Genomic DNA, 24672 nt, shown 5'->3' with positions numbered 1-24672 from the left:
CCTGCCTCACTGGGCGTGGACTTCTCATGGTGGTGCCTTCTTTTGTTTCAGAATACAGGCTCTAGGCTCATGGCTTCAGTAGTTGTGGCATCCGGGCTCAGTAGTTGCAGCACCCAGGCTTAGCGGCTGAGGCTCTTGGGCCCTAGGCATCCCAGGCTTCAGCTTTTGTGGCCCTCGGGCTCAGTCGCTCCATGGCATGTGGGATTCTCTCCGACCAGAGATTGAACCTGTGTCCCCTGCACTGGCATTCCCATCCATTGTACCACCAGGGAAATCTAAATTATTATGATTTTTAACAGTTACTTTCCATTTACAGTTCTTAAAAATATTGTCAATATTCCCTGCATTGAACAAACATCGTTGAGCCTATCTGGCATTCAGTACTTTGTGGTGACCTCCACTCCCCACCCCTATATTGCCCCTGTCCTCACTGGAAAGACACTTCCGTTTTTTGTGAAGGTTAATTTTTTTTTTAATCTTTATTTATTTGGCTGCATCAGGTCTTAGTGTCACGTGGGACTTTCGTTGCAGTGCAGGTTTAGTTGTTCTGCAGCATGTGAGACCTTCCTTCCCAGACCAGGGATCAAACCTATCCCCTGCATTGCAAGGCAGATTCTTAACCACTGGGCTACCGGGCAAGTCCCAAGGTTACTTTCTTTTAGGGAAGTCTGACACACACCCATCAGAAGCCTCTGTCACACGTCACATTGTCTCCTGACACAAAGCACTTTCCCTCTGTCGTGATGACTTTCTGATCAAAGTCTCCCGAACACCGTGAGCAACAAGAAGAGAATTGGGCTCATCACTGCAGCTGTCATGATGCATGCCCAGCACAGGGAGATGCTCCATGAATGACGGGTGGGTTAGTAGGAGACAGGATAGGCAGATTCTAGTATGGCTCAGGCGGGCACACCTTTCTGTCCCTGCCCCGGGTCTCACTCGCCTGCAGTTTCCTGGTCCAGGGACCTTCTGGCAAGAAATATTTCCTCCTGTGCCTGCTCAACCCACCTGCATCCAAGGGGAAGTGATGAGGGTGGCGGGGGCCAAGGGTGACAGGGACTTTAGAGTCTGGCCAGAGTGATGCTCAGTCCACAAGAAATGGTGACACATTTTCATGGGAGTCTGGGTGGGAGGAAGGAAGAAGGACAATCTAGCTGTGGGTGCAAGTGGGGTGTCAGAGGCTGGAAATGTCCAAGGACAGTGTTTTTTTTTTTTTTTTCCTTTCTCAAGTTCAATCTCACTCGGCTTACTTAATTAATTAAACATTGGCAGCAAAACCACGAGAATTTCAGTCAAAATGAGCTGACCACACACCCAGGAGGAATCTGGAGTCTTTACTTATTTTGAGCATAAATATGTGGTCAAAATGCTCTCGGGGCCGTGGGAAGGTCCAAGTGCACAGAGGGTGGAGGTGACCGGGAGAGGGTGACAGGCAGGGGCCGGCAGGGTCACTGAGTCCCCACTACACCTTCCAACTCGAGTGGCTCCAGCTTTAAGGGGACAAGTGAGTGCACAGGGCCCGGGGAGGCCGCCCCACGGGCCTCAGACGCAGTAGGATGTGTGGGTGACCCGGTGGGCTGACTCCTCCTTGGAGGGCTTGGCAGAGCTGTGGGTGGTGAAGAGAGACATAAGCTTCTGACTCTTCGCTGCCAGCGATGGACCTCTTGGTGCCTTTTCCAGAGCGCTCCCAGGTGCTGCTGCACTTTTGGGAGCTGAGTTGGTCTTCTTCTCTCGAGAGTCAAGGCTGGGGTCTTCAGGCTTCCCTGTCTTCATTTTTGACGGTCCTGGGGCTTCTTCACTGACACCTGATTTTGAGACAGACTCTGGCACCTTGGGTTCCTTTGTTTTCTTCCCCATCTTGGCTCGCAGCCGCACCTCCTCCATCCTGCTCTTCAGCAGCACTTCCACGCCTTCCTTGGTGCCGTTGAGCCTGATGACCCAGTTCCCTCCTGGAAGGCAGCCCTGCACGTGTGACAAACTTCTGCTTTGATCTCTTTGAGGGCTTGCCCAGAAACACACAACCACAGCACTGGAGGAAGAAACACCTGCGTCTGCCGTTCATCTCCAAGCCCACGACGGGGCAGATGAAACATGCCCGTTGGAGGTCATCTGATCGCCTTCCCAGGTGGGGAGGGCCTCAGTTCTGTCACATTCTTAATGCTTTTAATGTGAGAGGCTGACTTCCCAAGAGCCTTTTCAGAAGATTTGGCCAATAAAAACTCAATGATGGCATCTTTGTAGTAAAGTCCGCCAAGTTCACAGGCAACTACTGGTCGTCTTAATATTTCCTGACTTAGAGCTTGGTAGTTCCACTGGGCCACTAATTTAGCATCCTTGTCGACCTCCTCAACCTTCTTCAGCCCCTTCACCAGTTTATGCCTCTTAGTGATTGTTCCTCCGTTGCAACCCATCTGCAAGCCAACAGAGTCCAGAGCAATCACTTACAGCAGCAATTTCCAGAGCCCAGCAATTTCTGGCCCTGTTTGGTTTTTTTTTTTTTTTTTTTAAAGGACTTCTGCAAGGGAACATTGGGAGGTAAATTCAGGAAGGCAGCTGGTGCAAGGCTAGGGAGGACCAGGCTAAAGGGGCCTGCTCCTCAGGCCCCTGCTGTCCTCGGGGCACCTCCAGGGGCCTCTGCAAGGCTCTGACAGTCTCCTTGGGACTGGAGGCAAGACCAGCTCCAGGAGGTTTTTTATTTTTTCAAGGCTGCTTTCTATCCCCCACTTACAGGAAGCTCTCATGGGTTGAACCTCTGGATTCCCCTCTCCGGATTCCATGGAACTAAAGCTTAGATCCAAGAAGCCACAGTAAGCTTCCAGTCTGTCTTCCCTCCTAGAACATATGGTCCAGCATTGTCCCTGGACCACAGCCAGAGCTATGCCTCCCTCATCCTTCCTGTATGGGAGAAGATGCCATCAGGTGAGGAGAGAATCGGGAAGGAGAGACAGTGACTATGCTGGGGTGGAGGGTTCTCATCTTATCCTGACAAGGGAAGTCCTTCTTTGGGTCCAGCCTTACACAAGCCCTTCTTGTCTCTAGCAAGATTACACATGGGATCCAGAAAAGCTCACAGGCTCTTGTGTGCAAGCCTGCTAGGTCACTTCAGTCATGTCTGACTCTTTGAGATCCTATGGACTGTAGACTTCCAGGCTCCTCTGTGCATGGCATTCTCCAGGCAAGAATACTGGAGTGGATTGCCATGCCCTCCTCCAGGGGATCTTCCCAACTCAGGGATCAAACCTGAGTCTTCTGTGTCTCCTGCATGCAGGACGATTCTTTACTGCTGAGCCACCAGGAAAGCACTTCCAGGCTCCTCAGTTTAGTTTGGTCGCTCAGTTGTGTCCAACTCTTTGTGACCTCATGGAGTGCAGCACACCAGGCTTCCCTGTCCATCACCAACTCCTGGAGCTTGCTCAAACTCATTTCCATTGAGTCAGTGATGCCACCCAACCATTTCATTCTCTGTTGTCCCCTTCTCCTCCTGCCTTTAATCTTTCCCAGGATCAGGGTCCTTCCCAATGAGTTAGTTCTTCGCATCAGGTGGCCAAAATATTGGAGCTTCGGCTTCAGCATCAGTCCTTCCAATGAATATTCAGGACTGATTTCCCTTAGGATGGACTGGTTTGATCTCCTGCAGTCCAAGGGACTCTCAAGAGTCTTCTCCAACACCACAGCTCAAAAGCATCAATTCTTCAGTGCTCCATTTTCTTTATCATCCAACTCTCATATCCATACATGACTACTGGAAAAACCATAGCTTTGACTAGATGGACCTCTGTTGGCAAAGTAATGTCTCTGCTTTTTAATATGCTGTCTAGATTGGTCATAGCTTTTCTTCCAAGGAGCAAGTGCTTTTTAATTTCATGGCTGCAGTCACCATCTGCAGTGATTTTGGAGCCCAAGAAAATAAAGTCTGTCACTGTTTCCATTGTTTCCCCATCTATTTGCCATGAAGTGATGGGGCCGGATGCCATGATCTTCGTTTTTTGAATGTTGAGTTTTAAGCCAGCTTTTTCACTCTCCTCTTTCACTTTCATCAAGAGGCTCTTCAGTTCCTCTTTGTTTTCTGCCATAAGGGTGGTGTCATCTGCATATCTGAGGTTATTGATATTTCTCCTGGTAATCTTGGTTCCAGCTTGTGCTTCATGCAGCCTGACATTTCACATGATGTACTCTGCATATTAGTTAAATAAGCAGGGTGACAAAATATAGCCTTGATATACTCCTCTCCCAGTTTGGAACCAGTCTGTTGTTCCATGTCCAGTTCTAACTGTTGCTTCTTGACCTGCATACAGATTTCTCAGGAGGCAGGTCAGGTGGTCTGGTACTCCCATCTCTTTCAGAATTTTCCACAGTTTGTTGTGATCCACACAGTCAAAAGCTTTGGCATAGTCAATAAAGCAGAAGTAGATATTTTTCTGGAATTCTCTTGCTTCTTCGATGATCCAACGGATGTTGGCAATTTGATCTCTGGTTCCTCTGCCTTTTCTAAATCCAGCTTGACAATAAATGCTGGAGAGGGTGTGGAAAAAAGGGAATCCTCTTACACTGTTAGTGGGGATGCAAACTAGTACAGCCACTATGGAGAACAGTGTGGAGATTCCTTAAAAAATTGGAAATAGAACTGCCATATGACCCAGAAACCCCACTCCTGGGCATACACACCGAGGAAACCAGATCTGAAAGAGACACATGTACCCCAATGTTCATCGCAGCACTGTTTATAATAACCAGGACATGGAAGCAACCTAGATGCCCATCAGCAGACGAATGGATAAGAAAGCTATGGTGCATATACACAATGGAATATTACTCAGCCATTAAAAAGAATATATTTGAATCAGTTCTAATGAGATGGATGAAACTGGAGCCCATTATACAGAGTGAAGTAAGCCAGAAAGATAAACACCAATACAGTATCCTAATGCATATATATGGAATTTAAAAAGATGGTAACAATAACCATATATGCAGGACAGAAAAAGAGACACAGATGTATAGAATAGACTTTTGGACTCTGTGGGAGAAGGCGAGGGTGGGATGATCTGAGAGAATAGCATTGAAACATGCATAATATCAAGTGTGAAACAGATCGCCAGCCCAGGTTGGATGCATGAGACAAGTGCTCAGGGCTGGTGCACTGGGAAGACCCAGAGGGATGGGATGGGGAGGGAGGTGGGAGGGGGGGTCAGGATGGGGAACACATGTAAATCCATGGCTGATTCATGTCAATGTATGGCAAAAACCACTACAATATTGTAAAGTAGTTAGCCTCCAACTAATAAAAATAAATGGAAAAAAAATGATAGGGAAAAAATGAAACAGAAAAAAAAAATAAATAAATCCAGCTTGAACACCTAGAAGTTCTCGGTTCACGTACTGTTGAAGGCTGGCTTGGAGAATTTTGAGCATTACTTTGCTAGGGTGTGAGATGAGTGCAAGTGTAGTTTAAACATTCTTTGGCATTGCCTTCCTTTGGGATTGGAGTGAAAACTGACCTTTTCCAGTCCTGAGGCCACTGCTGAATTTTCCGAATTACCTGGCATATTGAGTGCAGCACTTTCACAGCATCATCTTTTATGATTTGAAATAGCTCAGCTGGAATTCCATCACTTCCACTAGCTTTGTTTGTAGTGATACTTCTTAAGGCCCACTTGACTTTGGACTCCAGGATGTCTGGCTCTAGGCGAGTGATCACATCATTGTGATTATCTGGGTCATTAAGGTCTTTTTTGTAGAGTTCTTCTGTATATTCTTGCCACATTTTCTTAATAACTTCTGCTTCTATTAGGTCCATACCATTTCTGTCCTTTATCGTGCCCATCTTTGCATGAAAAGTTCCCTTGGTATCTCTCATATTCTTGAAGAGATCTTTAGTCTTTCTCATGGTGTTGTTTTCCTCTATTTCCTTGCATTTTCACTGGGGAATGCTTTCTTATCTCTCCTTGCTATTCTTTGGAACTGTGAATTCAGGGTATATCTTTCCTTTTCTCCTTCACCTTTTGCTTCTCTTCTTTTCTCAGATATTTGTAAGGTCTCCTCAGACAACCAGTTTGCCTTTTTGCATTTCTTTTTCTTGGGGATGATCTTGATCACTGCCTTCTGTACAAGGTCATGAACCTCCATCCATAGTTCTTCAGGCACTTCTTTCAGATCTAATCCCTTGAATCTATTTGTCACTGCCACTGTATAATCATAAGGGATTTGATTCAGGTCATACCTGAATGGTCTAGTGGTTTTCCCTACCTTCTTCAATTTAAGTCTGAATTTTGCAATAAGGAGTTCTTGATCTGAGCCACAGTCATCTCCCAGTCTTATTTTTGCTGACTGTATAGAGCTTCTCCATCTTTGGCTGCAAAGAATGTAATCAATCTGATTTCAGTACTGACCATCTGGTCATGTTCATGTGTAGAGTCTTCTCTTGTGTTGTTGGAAGAGGGTGTTTGCTATGACCAGTGTGTTCTTTTGTCAAAACTGTTAGCCTTTGCCCTGTTTCATTTTGTACTGCAAGGCCAAATTTGCCTGCTACTCCAGGCATCTCTTGACTTCCTACTTTTGAATTCCAGTCCCCTATGATGAAAAGGACATCTTTTGGGGGGTGTTAGTTTTAGAAGGTCTTGTAGGTCTTCACAGAACCATTCAACTTCAGCTTCTTCAGCATTACTGGTTGGGGCATAGACTTGGATTGCTGGGATGTTGAATGGTTTGCCTTGGAAACAAACAGAGATCATTCTGTCATTTTTGAGATTGCACCCAAGTACTGCGTTTTGGACTCTTTTGTCCTCTACAAGGGCTGCTCCATTTTTTCTAAGGGATTCTTGCCCACTGTCGTAGATATAATGGCCATGTGAGGTAAATTCACCCATTCCAGTTCATTTTAGCTCACTGATTCCTAAAGTGTCGATGTTCACTCTTGCCATCTCCTGTTTGACCACTTCCAATTTGCCTTAATTCATGGACCTAACATTCCAGGCTCTTATGCAATATTGTTCTTTGCAGCATCAGACTTTATTTCTATCACCAGTCACATTCACAACTGGGTGTTGTTTTCCCTTTGGCTTCATCTCTTCATTCTTTCTGGAGTTATTTCTCCACTGATCTCTAGTAGCATTTTGTGCACTACTGATCTGGGGAGTTCATCTTTCAGTGTCATATCTTTTTGCCTTTTCCTACTGTTTATGGGGTTCTCAAGGCAAGAATACTTAGGTGGTTTGCCATTCCCTTCTCCAGTGGACCACATTTTGTCAGAACTCTCCACCATGACCCGTCCGTCTTGGGTGGCCCTGCATGGCACGGCTCATAGTTTCACTGAGTTAGACAAGGCTGTGGTCCATGTGATCAGATTGGTAGTGTTCTGTGATTGTGATTTTCACCCTGACTGCCCTCTGACAGATAAGGATAAGTCAGAGGAAGCTTTCTGATGGGAGAGACTGACTGTGGGGGAAACTGTGTCTTGTTTTGATGGGCTGGGCCATGCTCAGTAAACCTTTAACCCAATTTTCTCTTGATGGGTAGGGCTCTGTGCCCTCCCTGTTGCTTGACCTGAGACCAAACTAAGGTAGAGGTAATGACGATAATGGCAAACTGCTTCAAAAGGTCCTTAACAGTGTGAGAATTTATTTGGTATAATTGTTCTGCAGTTTGTGGGTCGTCTGCTGGGTGGTTTTATTGGTAGGGTTAATGGCAAGTTCCAAAAGGGCTTATGCCACATGATGTGTGACCCGGGTCTGCTGCAGCCAGAGCCCCTGTCCCTGTGGCAGGCCACTGCTGACCCACACCTCTGCAGGACTCACGCGACACTCAAAGAAGGTCTGGCTCAGTCTCTCTGGCTTCTCTGGGTGCTGCCGTGCACAAGGAGTTGTTTGAGCCCTCCGAGCGTCTCTGGTGGGTAAGGGGTTTGATTCTAAAGGCAATTATGGCACTGCTACCATCTTGCGAGGGCTTCTCCTTTGCCCTTGGATGTGGGGTATCTTTTTCTCTTGGGATCCGACCTTCTCCTGTCCATCGTTGTTCAGCAGAGAGTTGTAATTTTGGAGTTCTTGCAGGAGAAGGTGATTGCACGTTCTTCTGCTCCACCATCTTGACCACAGCCTGTGTGTAGGGATAGAGTGTAGCTCCCCAGAGACACTGCGAGGTTCTGACCATTGAAGAAAGCCCTGGCTGGGCACCCACTCACCCGTGCCTCAGTGCCAGGCAGATGAAGCCTGTACGATTCCGGAGAGTGAGGCGGTGCTCCCCTGGGACGGCATACAGGGCCGCATTGGCCCCCTGACCACCATGGCCACAGCCCTGCCGAGCTGTGGTTGAAATAAAATAAAATCCAGGCTCTGACGTTTCACAGAACATACTCCTGTGGGCATGAGGAGGTTCAGGAGCAGTCAGTACCCCCTCATTGGCTCCACAGTCCCTCTCCTGTCCCTTTAGCTCACTAAGTATTAGACATCACCCCCTTCTCTCCAAACCCCCTACCTCTGTGCCCCTGTCCACGTACCCTACAGTGACTCTCCCAGCATGGATGCAGGACACTTGGGCCAAGCCACCTCCTGACCCCCATTGTGAACTTGGCCAATTCAAGCCAAGTGCCTGGGGTGGGTGGTGAGTGGGGGTCACTCTGGCCAGACTGGGGTGGGGTCACCCTCTGTCCCTCAGCTCAAACTCACCACAGGACAAAAAATACTCTCGATGGCCTGGTATGTACAAGAGACAGTTCAACACAGCCAGTGAGAACCGAAGCCCTGGGAACTGCTGTGAGGAGCCAGTGCCCTCCGTGGCGAAGTTACAGAAGCTTCCGATGGCTATGATCCCATGTGGGTGGGACCCTAGCACGTAGTTCCTGTCTGGGGGCAGCTCTACTGTCTTCACCAGCTGTGGTGGCAGGGGGCAGGATGCGGGAAAGAAAACAGAAGGCAGGACATCAGCTGAAAGGACTTCCCTCCACATCAAGAGACTTGAGAGTTCAGGATCTAAGATGGGGTCAAAGGCACGAGGGTCCACTCTGGAACACCATCCCACCCCCTGCCCCATCACCTGAACTTCAGCAGCCAGAGGTGAGAATCCATTGGGGGAGGAGAGGGGAGGTGAGGAGGTAAGGGAGAGGGAGGGGTGGAGCATCCCTTGGAGGGTGACCTGTTACCTTAATCGGGAAATAATCACTCAGGTGTTTCCAAACAGTGCAGTTCTTCAACCACTGGTAACGCCTTCCACCTTGGGCAGAGAGATAAGGGGGGAAGAATCACTACAGACACCATTTATCACCTCCCTCTACCCGGGCCCTTGTTTTTGTTGTTTAGCTGTTAAGTTGTGTCTGACTCTCTGTGACCCCATGGACTGCAGCATGCCAGCCTTCCCTGTCCTTCACTGTTTCCCAGAGTTTGCTCAAACTCACGTCCATTGAGTCCATGATGCCATCCAACCACCTCATCCTCTGTCACCCCGTTCTCCTCCTGCCGTTGTTTAGCACTCACCTTGCAGGGGTGTGTCCCAGTCCAGGAATAACCATACCAAGTAGAGAAGAGAGAAACATCAGAGCGAGGTGAAGAGGAGGAAGACGCCAAGAAGGGAAAAGACAGGGCCTGGGGAAAGTTGAGAAATGAAAATGGTTCAGATTGTGAAAACGCAATGATTTCTCCCTTCTACCCTCACCAGTGAGATCCTTGCCTGTCTCCCTGCTAGACTTTGCCACGTCCCTCCCTTTGTGCTGGTCCAGTAAGGGGTGCTCCAGCCTTCCTAGCCTACCTTCCCTTTTCCCACCTTCCCAAGTGGACCCCTGCTCCCCTTACCCAGGAAGACGAAACAGAGCACATATTGGTAGATGCTCAGTACTTCTAACCACTGTTTCTTTAGGGTTTTCATGCTGGGGGTGGGTGGTGGGGTGGTGGAGACTCCCAGGTGCTCCCCTTCAGCCAGCAGGGCTCCGAATGGGGGAAAATGGGGTGAAGGCTTTGGTAGGAGCACAGGAAGCCTTTCTGGTAGAGTGGCCAAGCGCTTGGAGCTTCCCAAGATCGCTTGTAGGGGGGCTGTGTGTGTGAGGAGACTCTCATCAGAGCCCCAGAGTTCTCCAGTCTGCTCTCACTTATCATGAACTGGTTGGTCTGGGCTGGTCTCTTCATGGGACTGGGAGACGGCCGAAGGGGCGTGCCATGGAGGTCCAGCCCTAGGTGCATTCAAAATCATTGTGAAGAGGGTTGCAGAAGCCAGGACCCCATATTGGATCTCAGCCCTGACTGTGTGATCGCGCGGATCCTGGATGAGCGCACACTGTCTTTTCTGGCCTGAGAGTGTATAGGCCACTCGGAGGCATTACTTGGCACAGGGACATCAACCCTAAGGACAAACACAGTAATACCATATGTGTATTTCCAGCTTTAAATTCAGCCCCACCTATGCTCCTCCAGGGCCTGAGGCCAACTAGGTGAGGGTAGGAGGTGCCTGTGGGCGGGGACCCCGGAGCACAGGATCTGATCTTGGAAAGGCTGCGAGAGCCATTCAGGACACTGAGTGCATGGGCAGCATGGGCGCATGCGCCGGGGTGCCCCCTCCACCCCCACAGCCCACCCCGCTGTACCGGGATGGGAGACCCCTCTGTGGGCAGAAGAGGATCAAGAGGGGTGATCGCTGAGATGCTTTGAAGTCCCCTTCCCTCTCACGGGATTCCGTGAGACAGAGTTCAGGGCTGGTGGGTTTGCCAAATGCCAGCCTGGGGGCATTTGGCACCAAGTATTCAGGCCCCAACCTGGGAGCTTCACCTCCTAACCGTGCGGGGGCCTTGAACCCTGGAGGGGGGAGCGGGCTGGGGAGCCTGGGAGCAGAGCAGGCAGGCAGAGGTTTCAGGTGTGGAAGGGCAGGAGGAGGCCCTGGGGCCTGGAACATTCATAGAGCCAGTCTCAGCAGCAGCCCAGTGTTTCCTGTGTCTTTCCACCCAGAACCCCCCCGGTGGGCAGAGAAACTGTGGAAGGGCTCATTCTCCCCCAAAGAGAAGACTGGCCCCGGGGAGGCTCTGGGGGCACACGGGCCGCCTGACTCTGGGGCCCTGGAGGTGGGGCTCCTCGCAAGAGGCCTTGCCCGAGAGGCCAGGCCTGGCCTGGACACCAACCCCCACCCCCCTCACCTCCCGGGGTCCTCACGGGTGTTCCAGTGCCAACTTGACAAATCCCTTCTGATGGCAGATCTGCACGCTCAGCGATCTGATCTGGGATCTGGGCATTGACTCCAGCGGGTCCCTGGGCCCACCCAAGGCCAGAGGTCTGGGCCAGTGGGGCTCGCCATGTGGGTGTGTACCCTGAATAGCAGGGCTCCCCGTTTTTCCCCGGGGCCTGGCCCTGAAGGGTGGAGGATGTGCAGGAAGCTTTAATCCCTAAGGAGTAGCTTAGGCCCTGGTGGAGAGACCTCTGGGGGCATGGCTTTGTGGGAAATGCTAAGAACTGGGGAGGCCCTCCAACAGACAGTCCACTGGGCGGGGCACACCCTCAGGTAGACTGGGGCCGGTCCTCACCGTGACCATGGTCCAGTTCAACAATGACCAGAGGCGGTAAGCCAGCAGTTTTCAGGCCACAGAAAGTGTCCTTTCTTCTTGTTGTTGTTGAGCTCCACCGTGCCTTGTGGGATTTTATTTCCTGACCAGGGACTGAGCCTGAGCCCTGGGCAGTGTGAACTCACAGTGCCGACCATTGTACCTCCAGGGAATTCTTGAATCATCACTTTTTAAAATGACTTTTTAATGAAAAGAAAATTGGACTTCCCTGGTGGTCCAACACTTAGGAATCCCCTTGGGGAGACAGGAGATACAGGTTCGATCCCTGGTCTGGGAAGATTCCACCTGCCATCAGCCATCTAAGCCCATGTGCCACAACTACTAAGCTGGAACCAAACTGCTGAAACCTGAGTGCTCAAGAGTCTGTTCTCAGCCTCATGGAAACCAGGGTTATGAGTTGCCCATGCACCGCCAGTAGGGAATAGCTCTGGCTTTGTGCAACTAGAGAAAGCCCCACATGCAAAAGCAAGACTCCAATGCAGCCAAAAATAAAGTAGACAAAAATTAAATTAAAACACTATTACAAATATTTCAAATTATTTATTTATCATTGGCTGTGCTGGGTCTTTGTTGCTGTGCAAGGGCTCTCTCTGGTTGCAGTGAACGGGGGTCCTCTGCCTTGCTGGGCATGGACTTCTCATTGTGGAGCCTTCTTTTGTTTCAGAATACAGGCCCTAGGCTCAAGCTTCAGTAGCTGTGGCTCCCAAGCTCAGGAGTTGCGGCTCTTGGTCACTAGAGCGGCCAGGTTTCAGTCGTTGTGGCCTTTGGGCTTAGCTGATCCTCGGCATCCTTAGTTGCTCCGTGGGATCCTTTCGGACCAGGGATCCCATCTGTGTCCCCTGCACTGGCAGGCCGGTTCCCAACCATTGGATCACATAAAGTCACTCACAATATTTCACTGGTGCCATGCCTGTGATGATGATGGTGGTGATGGATACGATAGTGATAAATTCATTGGCTCTTCTTTTGCCAAACTCTTTTAAATTTTTTGATGCTAATAAGTTAGTTTTGCCAAGAGTCCCTTCTCACTGAATGAATGAGATCATGTGGACCAAATGCTGGGCTTGCAGTAGGGCTTCATATGGTAAAATAAATCCCTGCTTCATGTGATCTCCCAGCCCCCAGGGAACAGGAAGGATGGGAGGAGATGCAGAAGGAAGCTGTGTACTTAACTCTTTCTTTTCTATCACGAAAGCTCATGCCAACCCTCCCTTCTGACAGGAACTCTTGACCCTTGTCAGCTTTTGCTGACAGTAGTTCACCATCTACCCTATTGTCTCCACCTACCTCAATGCTGTGCACACTTCAGAGAATAGTTCTTCAGGGATCTACCCTCCCCACCACCATTCTGATGCCCTATATCTCTTAACTAAGCATATGCCTTTATTTAGAGGGAGAAAGGCCTTAGCCAAGGGAAGAGACTTAGACGGAAGCTGATAGAGCAGAATTCAGTCTCTGGGAGGAGAATTCAGGGCCCTGCTATCAGTCTAAGGCAGCAAGTCTGTCTCGATCAGGTGGAGATGGAACCCACGTGGGCAGGCTCCCTCCCAGAGACACTCTACGAAGCAGAGGTGAGAGAACTGACTCTTCCTGGCACAGTAGCAGGCAGCCGGTGGGGGGCTCAGGCCCTGGGATCAGGGGCTGGGGGGCCGGGAGGCGGGGAGGGGTGAGGCCAGGGCTGGATGGAGGTGCGGCGAGTATAAGCCGGGCGGCCACAGCTCTCCTTGCGCTCCTCGAACAGTTGCTCCAGAGCCTTCATGTAGAACACGTGATAGTGGTCCACCTGCGCCTCGGTGGGCTGCCGGCACTGGGGCACCGGGATGGGGCTGCCCACTGCAGGGACAGGGGGACTCAGGTCAGGGGAGGGGCCTCGGCTGCCCATATTGCTTACAGCAGCCTTCTGCCCTGGAGCCGGGCACTTACCCAAAGTAGCGATGAGTCTGGCCAAGGGCACCATGCCCCGGGACAGGGCTGAGAAGACACCACGGCCCCAGAGGATGCAAGGAGAAAAGTACATGAGCTTCTTGAAGGTGGTCTGGAACAGATGCTGCCAGGAGTCTGGGGCAGGAGGCTTAACTGTGAAGGCTTCATTCTCTCCAAAGGAGTACACGAGCACCAGAGGGACACTGGGAAGAGGGGGGCAAGAGAGAAGAGGACATCAGGGGCTCTAGGAGCACCCCCAGATTATTCCCCACAGGTTACCACTTCCCAAGTCAATTTGAGACAAATGAGAGTTCTACTAAGATCGATCTGGGAGAAGGGAATTAGATTTCTTAAGAAGACTGATACAGGGCCTTCCTGTATATATTTTCTGATACTGTCTTAGTTACAACCTGGTGGCAAGGGGAATACTAACACTATTTCACAAGTAAATGAGTTTGGAAGGTCTTGCCTGCGTGGTTGTCATTAAGAATTTCAACAGAGGGCATCTGAGCCCCAGGGTCCTGTGATTAGCACTGTGACCTTATCTCTCTTTTCATGGGAGGAGCCTGGGGAATGGACACCGTTGGTGGGCACAGAGAAACACTCAAGGTCTGCCAGGTTTGCCCTGTAGAGGTGTTCATGGTGGAAGCTCTGGGGACACACAGTTCACCTCCAGAGAGGCGGTGTGTCGGGATAGAGAGTAGATCCCCAGACACACTGTGAGGTTCTGACCACTGAAGGCAGCCCCAGCTGGGCCCCCGCTCACCTGTGCCTCAGTGCCAGGCGGACGAAGCCTTTACAACTCTAGAGAGTGAGGCAGTGCTCCCCTGGGATGGCATACAGGGCCTCGTGTTCTCCCCGGACCAGGACGACCACAGCCTGGCCAAGCTGAGGTGGAACAGGATAAAATCCAGTCTCTGGTGGCTTGTAGAACGTAGCCCTGCAGGAAAGAGGGTGTGCAAGAATTTGACAGTCCCTTACTTGGCTCCCTATTCTCTCACCCTACCTGTTGGCACATGAAGGCTGCAATAACCATCCCTCTCTTTCCAAACTCCCTACCCCTGTGCCCGTGTCAGCATGCCCTACAGCGCCTCTCCCTTTAAGGAGGCAGGACACTTGCTGCAAAACTATCCTCTAAAGCCCACTGTGAGCCCGGCCACTGTTCAAGTCAGGTTCCTGCTCCAGGTGGTGGTTGGGGGCACCTCTGATGGACATGGGGTTAGTTTGCCATTTCCCACCGAGCTGAAGACCCACCGCAGCCCATAATGTCGTCACGATAGGGATGTAGAAGATGCCATTCATCGGGCCTCACCAGGGCCGAAGCCCCAGGAACAGGTGGGAGAATCTGGTGCTCTCAGTGCAGAAGTTACAGAGGGTTCTGATGCTGGTGGTCCCATGATGGTGGGCCACCAGCAGGTAGTTCCCATCGGGGGCCAACTCTGGGGATTTTACCAGCTGTTGGAGGTGGAGAGGATGATAAGAAAGGAGTAGAGAAAGCAGGATACCAGCTATAAAGAGTTCCCTCTACACTAACAGACTTCAGGGTTCAAGGTACGACAATGGGGTCAAGTGCACCAGGGTCCCCTCTGAAACACCATCCCAAAACCTGCCCCAGTGTGGGAACTTAGACAGCCGGGGCTCACACTCCAGCATGGGAATGGGTGAGGAGGTGAGGGCGGGTAGGGGAGAGGGAGAGGGAGCGCATTCCTTGGAGGGTGAACTGTGACCTTAGTGGGGAAATAATCCCTCAGGTGTTTCCAAACAATCCAATTCCTCATCCACTGACAATGCCTTCCTCCTTGGGCAGAGAGAAGGGTGGGGGAAGAATTCCTGGAGACAAATGTAAATGACATATAAATGGTATATCTACCATTTATCACCTCTCACTACCTGGGCCCTTGTTTTGTGCTCACTTTGCTGGGGTGTGTTCTGGTCCAGAAACAAACCATATGAAGTGGAGAACAGAGAAACACCGGAGCAAGGTGAAGAGGAGGTAGAAGGCAAGAAGAGACAAGAAGGGGCCTGGGGGAAAGATGAGGAAGAAAAATGAATTAGCTTTTGGAACCACACTGACTTCTTGCCTCCACACTCACCAATGAGATCTTTGCCCATCTCCCAACCTGCCCTGTGTCCCCTCCCTTCTCTTTGTCCAAGGGCTTCCCAGCAGGTGGGCCTCCAACCCATCTTCCCCCACCCTTCCCCTTCCTTCTGTCCCTAGTGGAACCATGCCCTGCTCCCCTCACCCATGAAGAGAAAAGAGAGCATGTTTTGGTAGATACTCAGTACTTTGAGCCTGTTTCTGCACCATTTTTGTGCTGCAGGAAGATGGAGGGGCAGTGGAGACTCCCAGGCACTGCCCCCTTCTGCTGCAGGGCTCCAGGTCCCTAGGGGGTGGGGCGGGGGGAAGGGATGAAGATTTCCGTAGGAGCCCAGGAAGCCTTTCTGGTGTGAGTGGCCAAGTCCTTGGGGCTTCGCAGGATTGCTCAGATGGGGAGCAATGTGTGGATGGGGGGACCCTGGGATCTGGGCTCCAGATGTCTCCAGCCTCCTCACAGTGATCACTGACCTTCTCCAGTGGGTCGGATTGGGTCGGACTGGGTCAGACTGGGTCAGACTGGGCAATGTGGTGGGTGGGATATGGGGCGTGCCACCCAGGTCCACTGCTTGGGTCATCAGGAATCTTTAGGAATCTGTGTGTGGGGGTGTTGCTAAGCCAGAAAACACACCCACTGCGTCCCAGTGGAGACTGTTTGATCTGGAGGAGACAGCTGATCCTTAACCGGAGCCCCTGGGCTATCTGTGGGTCTCCTGGAGTATCTAGGCCCCTGGGAGGCGAGGCCGGGCAGGCGGACTTCTCCTGTCACGAGCAAACACACCAACACCGCAGGTGTGTTCCCACCTTTTTGTTAAAAAGCTTAATTTATTTAAAAATATTTTAAAGGATTTTTTACATTTCTATAAAAGCTGTACAGAAAATAGCGTTCTAATATGGCACACACCCCCACTTGTGCCTTACCCTATTATAAACACCTCGCATTATTAGGAATGTTTGTTACAACTGATGGAACACACTTGACACCGGATTTTCAGCTAAAGTCTGTAGGTTTCATTAGGGTTCACTCATTGTGTCCCACAGTTCTGCGGGTTTTGACAAGTGTATCTGCTGCTGCTGCTAAGTCGCTTCAGTCGTGTCCGACTCTGTGCGACCCCATAGACGGCAGCCCACCAGGTTCCTCCGTCCCTGGGATTCTCCAGGAAAGAATAGGGTGGAGTGGGTTGCGATTTCCTTCTCCAATGCATGAAAGTGAAAAGTGAAAGTGAAGTCGCTCAGTCGTTTCTGACTCTTTACCAGAACACACCCCACCCATAGACTGCAGCCTACCAGGCTCCTCCGTCCATGGGATTTTCCAGGCAAGAGTACTGGAGTGGGGTGCCACTGCCTTCTCCAGACAAGTATATCTACCATTGTATAAAATACAGAATATCCTAATTGCCATAAAAGTCTCCTATGCACCATGAAAGTGTTAGTCGCTCAGTCGTGTCTGACTCTCTGCGACCCATGGACTACTGATTTCCACCAAGGCTCCTCTGTTCTTGGAATGCTCCAGGCAAGAAGACTGGAGGGGCTTGCCATTCCCTTCTCCGGGGGATCTTCCCTACCCAGGGATCGAACCTGGGTGTCTGCCCTGCAAGCGGTTTCTTTACCAACTGAGCCATCAGGGGAGACCCTGACGCAGGATGGTCCAGCCTTTAATTTCAGTCTCCAGCACAGTCATCCAGGCAGCTGCTGGGGGCCTGAGGTGCCCCTAGGTGAAGATGCCCCGCCTGTGTGCCGGGATGCCACAGCGTGCCTTGATCTCTTCCAACCGCTGCTTCCTAGACCGCGTGCACCTGCGCGCTGCCGGGCCTCGAGTTCGCTGTACCCGGGTCTGGGACCCCCACTGTGCCCGGAACAGGAGACAAGAAGGGTGGTCACAGAGCCACCTGCAAGGCCCCTTCCCTCCTGCCGGGATCAACTGAGACCGAGTTCAGGGCTGGCGGAGTTGCGAGAGGCCAGCCTGGGGGTGAGGCTGGCAGCCAAGAAGTCAGGGACCAGTCTGGGTACTTTCAGCCTGGGAGTAGCCGGCGGTCAGGCATGAGAGCGGGGGAGGGTAGACGGGCGGATGGGATGGGCGTGTGGAAGGGCGGAAGGAGGCCCCGGGGTATGGGGTGGGGGGGACGGGGAAGAGCGGAGGGACCCCTCTTCCTATCTGCTGCAGCGTTTCTCATCCAGGCCCCGGGCCGGTCTGAAACTGCTAGAAGATCTCGTTCTTCCCCAAAGTGAAGAGCGCACAGGAGAGACCTGGGAGAGCAGCGGCTGCCTGAGTGCGGAGCTCTGCGCTCCTCCCCCGCGGCGCTGCCCCCGAGACCGCAGGCAGGCTGCTCCCCCGTGTTCCCACGCCAACTTGAGAAATCCCTCCGATATCAGCTGCGAAAGCAAAGCGATCCAGGCTGTGCCTCCAGGGCCTCTAGGGGCCAACCCACGGCCAGGACGGCCATCAGGCCTGGACAGGAGACAGGAGGCACGGGCCTTACAGGCGACACCAAACCTGTGAGGCAGGAAGACCTGCCATCTGAGTCTTCCAGAAAAAGGGAGGAGGGCACTGGGAGATGGAGCTGGGACCAGGCGCCCCCAGGGGGGAGGAGGGCAGGGAGGAGGTGACCTCAGGGACTGGGGGTCCTGAGACCCAGGGCTCCCCTGCTCACCAGCACACAGGATGTAGTCCCTGAAGACAGGAGGATGGACGCGATGGAGCAGTTGGAGCAGGTGAGGCCGGAGGCCAGGGAAGAGGTGAGAGAAGCGTCTGGTCTCTGTGCTTAAGACCCTGAGGACCAGGACCCCGAGAGGGCGGAAGCTCCACCAAGAGGTAGCTGTGGGAGGGACCTAACTCTGTGGTGTCCACCAACACCAGGGGGGTGGGGGGTGCCATGTTTGGACTTTGGGGGTGACTGTCCCAAGAGTCTACCCTGAAGTCCAGCTCGCACCCAGCACAGAGTTCCAGAGTGCCTCACCAAGATGGGGAGGTTGATCTTGGAAATGCCTCCAGATGGCCCAGTGTGGACCCAGGCAGAGCCGTGATCTCCTGCCCAAGGTATGTTTCTGTCTCCATTGAGCCCGTCCAGGTTGAAGACCGCTAGGATCCAAGCCTGGCTCAGGAGTACGAGGAGCAAGGCATCCAGGCACCCCTGGACTGGAGGTGGGGGCACGACGTGGGAGGACTCTGATTCCAGAGGTTTAAGTCCCAGGGCCCCTTTTTACCCCCTTCTCTCCTCCATAGATTCAGGCCCAATCTCTTCAATGCAGAGATCCCAGCCCCACCTCCCTCCCAACTGGCATCAGGAAGCAGAGAGCCAGGCCCGGAGTTCTCAAGGCTTCAAGGACTCACCCAGCCCCAGAAAGGAGAAGATCCATTGCAGGAGGGCAAACACTTGGAGGCCCTGGGTGGAGGCGATTGGAGGAGGCTGGCCTTCTGTAGAGGGGAGTCACACAGGGGCCACTGTGGCTCTGATATTACCGTCTTTTGGCTCAATCTCCTGGCCCTGACCCCTGACCTGGGTTCTGCCCTGGTTTCGGGCCCCCTCTGCTGATCTGCACAATGGATCATCACGATCAGGAGCCCCACAAGGAAAGTATATCCACTACTTGGGCACACAGGTTCTCACCCGTAGGACAAAAGGGGAAGATCAGGGATGGGGCTGAGCGTCTAAGGATGAGGAAGCTGTTTGGAATTTGTGAAGGTTGGGACTGGCTCCCTGTGTCTTGCAGGGCTGGCAGATATCTGTGGGGGTCGCCTTGTGTGCATGTACCCTGAATAGCAGGGTTCCTCCTCTGTCACCTGGATATGGCCCCAGAGGGGTAGAGGACCTGCAGGAGGGTTTGTTACCTAAACCTAGCTTAGGCCTTTGTGGGGAGACCTCCAGAGGGAAGGGCTTTGTGGGAAAGGCTAAAGATTGGGAAGCCCCTCCAAGACAGTGTCCACTGGGCTGTGAGCACACCCTCCAAGTGGGCTGGGGCCTGTCCTCACCGTGATTTGAGTGTGTTCAACACTGATCAGAGCCAGCTCATTTCCAGGTCAGGGAAAGTCATCTATTTTGTCATTGCTGTTTGGCGGTGCCTCGCCTTGTTGACATTTAGTTCCCTGACCAGGGATTGAACCTGGACCCTGGACACTGAGATCTGGAATCCTAACCACTGGACTGCCAGAGAATTTCCAGAATGTGATTTTTTTTTTGTTTAAATTTTGTTATTCTTTTAATTGAAGTATAATTGTTTTACAATATCATGTTGTCGGGGAGACGGTGTTGTTGATCACTAAGTGGTGTCAGACTCTTTGTGACCCCATGGACTGCAGCTGGCCAATCTCCCCTGTCCTCCACTATCTCCCGGTTTTGCTTGAATTCATGTGCATTGAGTCGGTGATGCCATCCTACCATCTCATCCTCTGTTGTCCCCTTCTCCTTTTGCCTTCAATCTTTCTCAGCACCAGGGTGTTTTCCAGTGAGTCAGCTCTTTACCTCAGGTAGCCAAAGTACTGGAGTTTCAGCTTTAGCATCATTCCTTTCAATGAATATTCAGGGTTGTTTCTTTCGAATTGAGTAGTTTGATCTGTATGCAGTCCAAAGGACTCTCAGGAGTCTTCTTCAGCACCACAGTTTGAAAGGATCAGTTCTTCAGTGCTCAGCCTTCTTTATGGTGCAACTCTTACATCCATCCATGACTATCGGGAAAAAACATAGCTTTGAATATATGCACCTTTGTCCACAATGTGATGTTTCTGCTTTTTAATAGGCTGTCTAGGTTTGTCAAGTTTTCCTTCCAAGGAGCAGCAGCACCTTTTAATTTCACAGCTATAGTCACGATCCCTAGTGATTTTGGAGCCCAAGAAAATAAAGTGTCACTGCTTCCACTTTTCCCCCTTCTATTTGGCATGAGTACTGGGATCCGATGATCCCATGATCTTAGTTTTTTGAATGTTGATTTTAAGTCAGCTTTTTCGCTCACCTCTTTCACCTTCATCAAGAGGCTCTTTAGTTCCTCTTTATTTTCTGCGGTATCAAATGAGTGGTATCATTTGCCTATGTGAGGTTGTTGATATTTCCCCCAGCAGTCTTGATTACAGCTTGTGATTCATCCAGCCTGGAATTTTGCATAATGTATTCTGCATGTAAGTTAAACAAGTAGGGTGACAGCATACAGCCTTGACAGGCTCCTTTTCCAAGTTTGAATGAATCTGTTAGTTTCTGCTGTGCGTGTGGGCTAAGTCACTTCAGTCGTGTTTGACTCTTTGCTACTCTAGGGACTGTAGCCCACCAGATTCCTCACTCCATGGGGTCATCCAGGCAAGAATACTGGAGCGTGTGGCCATGCCCTCCAGCAGGGGATCTTCCAACCCAGGGATTGTACCCACATCTCTTATGTCTCCTGCATTGCCAGACTGGTTCTTTACCACTAGTGCCACCTGGAAAGTTCCAGTTTCTGGTGTACAACAAGGTGAATCAGCTATATGTATATATATATGTGTGTGTGTGTGTGTGTATATATATATATATATATATATATATCTCCCCTCCCTCTTGAGATTTCCTCCCACCCCACCCCTATCGCACCCCCTAGGTCATTACAGAGCACCCAGCTGAGCTCCTTGTGATATAAAGCAGCTTCTCACTAGCTATCTGTTCTACACATGCTAGTGTACATACGTCAATGCTGCTCTGTCAATGCATCATACTCTATGAAACCCTCTCCTTCTGCCCTGTGTCACCAAGTCCATTTTCTACATCTTCATCTCTATTCCTGCCCTGCAAACAGGTCCCTCACTACCATATTTCTAGATTCCATATATATGCGTTAATATATGATCTTCATTTTCTCTGACTTATTTCACTTTATGACATACCGTAGGTGCATTCATATCACTACGAATGATCCGAATTCATTAATTTTTACAGCTGAGTAATATTCCATTGCACACAAGTACCACAAGTTCTGGGTCAATTTCTCTGTCAGTAGACATTTGGGTTGCTTCCATGTCTTCACCGTTGTAAACAGTGCTGCAATGAATGTTGGGGTGCATGTATCCTTTAGGACCATGTTTTTCTCTGGATATATGCCCAGGAGAGGGATCGCAGGGTCATATGATGGCTCAGTTTTAGGTTTTTAAGGAACCTCCATGCTGTTCTCCATAGTGGCTGGACCAACTTACATTCCCACTGACAGAGGAGGAGGGTTCCTTTCTTTCCTCACCCTCTGCAGACTTTGTTGCTTCCCACAGGGACCTTAAAAGACAACTCTAAATGATCCATGAAATAACCCACAAGGGAAAGAAATCGAGTTCAAAAATCTGGAGCTCAGAGAACACATTGCTGTCTTAGGACAGCGAAGTCCAGAACTTTGGGCCCCCTTTCTCCTCTGCCCCATATGCCAACACCAAGGCGACCAGTCACAGAAGCTGGGAAACGAGGTAAAAGGAAGACATCGCTCCTCCCCTTTCTATTCTTTCTTCCCCCAATTGCCTCTTCTGGCCAAGCAGGCAGCCTCCTTGCAGCTAGCTCCCCCTTGCTTGGAAATGGGAAGTTGCTACCCTCAAATGAAGACGCAAGTGTTGACTGATACAGCAACTAAACATTTCAAGGTACCAATCTTAAGTGAATGTAGAACTTCTCACCTGAGAAGTAACAGGTAAGTCAGAGGATTGCCAAGATTTTCATCCAGGGGAAAAGAAAGTTCTTCCACCGAATAAATTTTCCAAGACAGCGGAAGACAAAGAGTTGCATTCAGTTACGCTCCAACAAGTTCTTTCTAAGTCATGGATACAGTCAGTCAGGTGATAGGACTGGACACTCATCAGAGAATGCTATAAGCACATAAGGTCCCATAGACTGTTTTAGCTGACTATCAAAGGGCAGGTGCCATGCCTGGGGTGATGATGGTGGTGATGGTGATGATGGTAGTCAAGTCATTGGCTCTTATTTTGGAAGTCTCCATTTTTTAAGACTTTAAATATTGATAATTTACATAAGGATGGGAGGATATGCCAAAGCGGGTATGTACTTAACTCCTGTCATTTCTATCACTGGGGATCATTCTAACCCTCCCTACTATCAGGTACCCTTGACCCTTGTCAGCATTTATTCACAGTATTTCACCATCTACTCTATGGTCTCCACCTACCTATATCCTGTCCACTCTGCAAACTTCCCTCTCCAGGGAACTCTGCTTTCAGATGCCATGGTGATGCCCAACAACTCTTAGCTAAGCACTTGCCTTTATTGACAGAGGGAGATGGGACCAAGCCAAGAGAGGAGACTGAGGCAAGCTCAGGCAGCAGAATGAATTCTCTTGAGAATGCAGGGTCCTGATTCCCAGTTTAAGGCAGCAAGTGTGAAACCATTAGGATTGTGGGGGTTACACATGGGCATCCTCACACCCAGAGGGAGAGCCTGCGCTCTGCCAGCATCTGACTCCACCAAGCAGTGGTGAGAGAACTGGCTTTTATTTACCCAGTAACAGGGCAGTCGGTGGGGGTCTCAGGCACTGGGATCAGGGGTTGGGGGGGCTGTGAGCTGCGGAGGGGAGAGGCCAGGACTAGATGAAGGTGAGGTGAGTAGGAGCCGGGAGGCTGAGTTCTCCTTGTGCTCCTTACACAATTGCTCCAGAACCTTCATGTAGAGCCTGTGATAGTGGTCCACCTGCTCCTCGGTGGGCCGCCGGCGCTGGGGCACCGGGATGGGGCGGCCCACTGCAGGGACCGGGGGCACAAGTGCTGGGAGGGCCTCGGCTGCCCGCCCAGTTGATGGACTCCTTTCTTCCCTGGAGACAGACACTCACCCACAGTGGTGATGGGTCTGGCGAGGGGCACCAGGCCCCAGGACTTGGCTGAGAAGAGACCACCATGGCCCCAGAAGATGCAAGGAGAAATGCCCAGGAACTTCTTGAAGGTGACCTGGAACAGACACTGCCAGGAGTCTGGGGCATAAGCCTTAACTCTGAAGACATCATTCTCCCCAAAGGAGTACACGGGCACCAGGGAGGCGCTGGGAGGGTGGGGAGACAAGACAGAAGAGGGCTGGTCAGGTCAGCGGCTATAGGAGGGTCCCCACGTTCCTCCCCCACAAAGTCCCACTTCTCAAGGCCATTTGAAGCAAATGATGGTGCTCCAAAGAAATATCTAGAAGGCACTTACATTTCTTAAATGAATGTATACTCTACCTTCTTATATGCATTTTCTCATATAGTCTTAACTACAACGTAGGTGTAGTTAACAAGGTAGGTGTTAACCCTAATTCACAAGTAAAGAAGCATGCAAGGTATTGCCTGTGAGAGGGTATCGTAAAAGAATGTGAGCTGAGGGAGTCTGAGCCCCAGGGTCCCGTTCTTCCCACTGTGATCCTGTCTGTCGCTCTGCCTGGGAGAAAGCCTGGGGAATGGGCCTCAGGGCTGGGCACAGAGGAAACATCAAGGGCTGCCCAGAGCGCCCTCTAGAGGTGGTCACCGTGTGAGCTCTGGGGACACACAGTCCACCTCCAGGGCGCCAGTGTGTAGGGATAGAGTAGATCCCCAGAGACGCTGTGCGGTTCCGACCATTGAAGGCCGCCCTGGCTGGGTCCCTGCTCACCCGTGCCTCAGTGCCAGGAGGACGGAGCCTTGATGATTCCAGAGAGTGAGGACGGAGCCTTGATGATTCCAGAGAGTGAGGTAGTGCTCCCTGGGATGGCATGCAGGGCCTTCTGGGCTCCCCCAACCAGGATGACCGCAGCCTGGCCGAGCTGGGGCTGCGATAGAATAAAATCCAGGCTCTGGTGGTTTGCAGAACCTAGCCTGTGGACAAGAGGGGGTGCAGGGACAGTCGGTCTCCCTCCTTGGACCCTTAGTGGCTCACCCTGCCCTTTAGCTCAGGAAGGGTGAGATACCGCCCCTTTCGTTCCAAACTCCTTACCCCTGTGCCCCAGTCTGCGTGCCTTACAGCGCCTCTCCCAGCAAGGATGCAGGACACTTGCTTCAAAATCACTTCCTGACCCCCTCGGTGAGCCTGGTCAATGTTCAAGCCAAGTGCCCACGGTGGGTGGTGAGCGGGGACCACTCTTTCCGGATTGAGGTGGGGCTGCCTTCTGTCACTCAGCCCTGGTCTCACCACAGGACATAACATTGTCTCCACAGACTGGGCGGCGGAACAGGCCAT

The 24672-nt window shown here is 51.3% G+C and overlaps 1 long non-coding RNA gene and 4 pseudogenes across 2 annotated transcripts; 1 reads left to right on the top strand and 4 right to left on the bottom strand.

Moving 5' to 3' along the window:
- Positions 1-600: 600 nt before the first annotated feature.
- LOC122433018 lies at positions 601-3151 on the bottom strand (annotated as a pseudogene). The gene has a single exon (XR_006267000.1). The product of XR_006267000.1 is annotated as a replication termination factor 2-like (transcript).
- Positions 3152-8616: 5465 nt separating this feature from the next.
- LOC122433579 lies at positions 8617-11500 on the bottom strand (annotated as a pseudogene).
- Positions 11501-13151: 1651 nt separating this feature from the next.
- On the bottom strand, positions 13152-14755 carry LOC122433578 (annotated as a pseudogene).
- A 2056-nt stretch (positions 14756-16811) lies between these two features.
- LOC122433021 lies at positions 16812-19913 on the top strand. Its single transcript, XR_006267002.1, has 3 exons — positions 16812-18360; positions 18483-18585; positions 18772-19913. It is a non-coding gene; the product is annotated as an uncharacterized LOC122433021 (long non-coding RNA).
- Positions 19914-22370: 2457 nt separating this feature from the next.
- Positions 22371-24672, bottom strand: LOC122433019 (annotated as a pseudogene).

The sequence above is a fragment of the Cervus canadensis genome, chromosome 32 (genome assembly GCF_019320065.1).
Source record: "Cervus canadensis isolate Bull #8, Minnesota chromosome 32, ASM1932006v1, whole genome shotgun sequence".
NCBI classification, from domain to species: domain Eukaryota; kingdom Metazoa; phylum Chordata; class Mammalia; order Artiodactyla; family Cervidae; genus Cervus; species Cervus canadensis.
The sequence above is the reverse complement of the archived record's forward strand: the minus strand, read 5'-3'. Positions and strand labels throughout refer to the sequence as shown.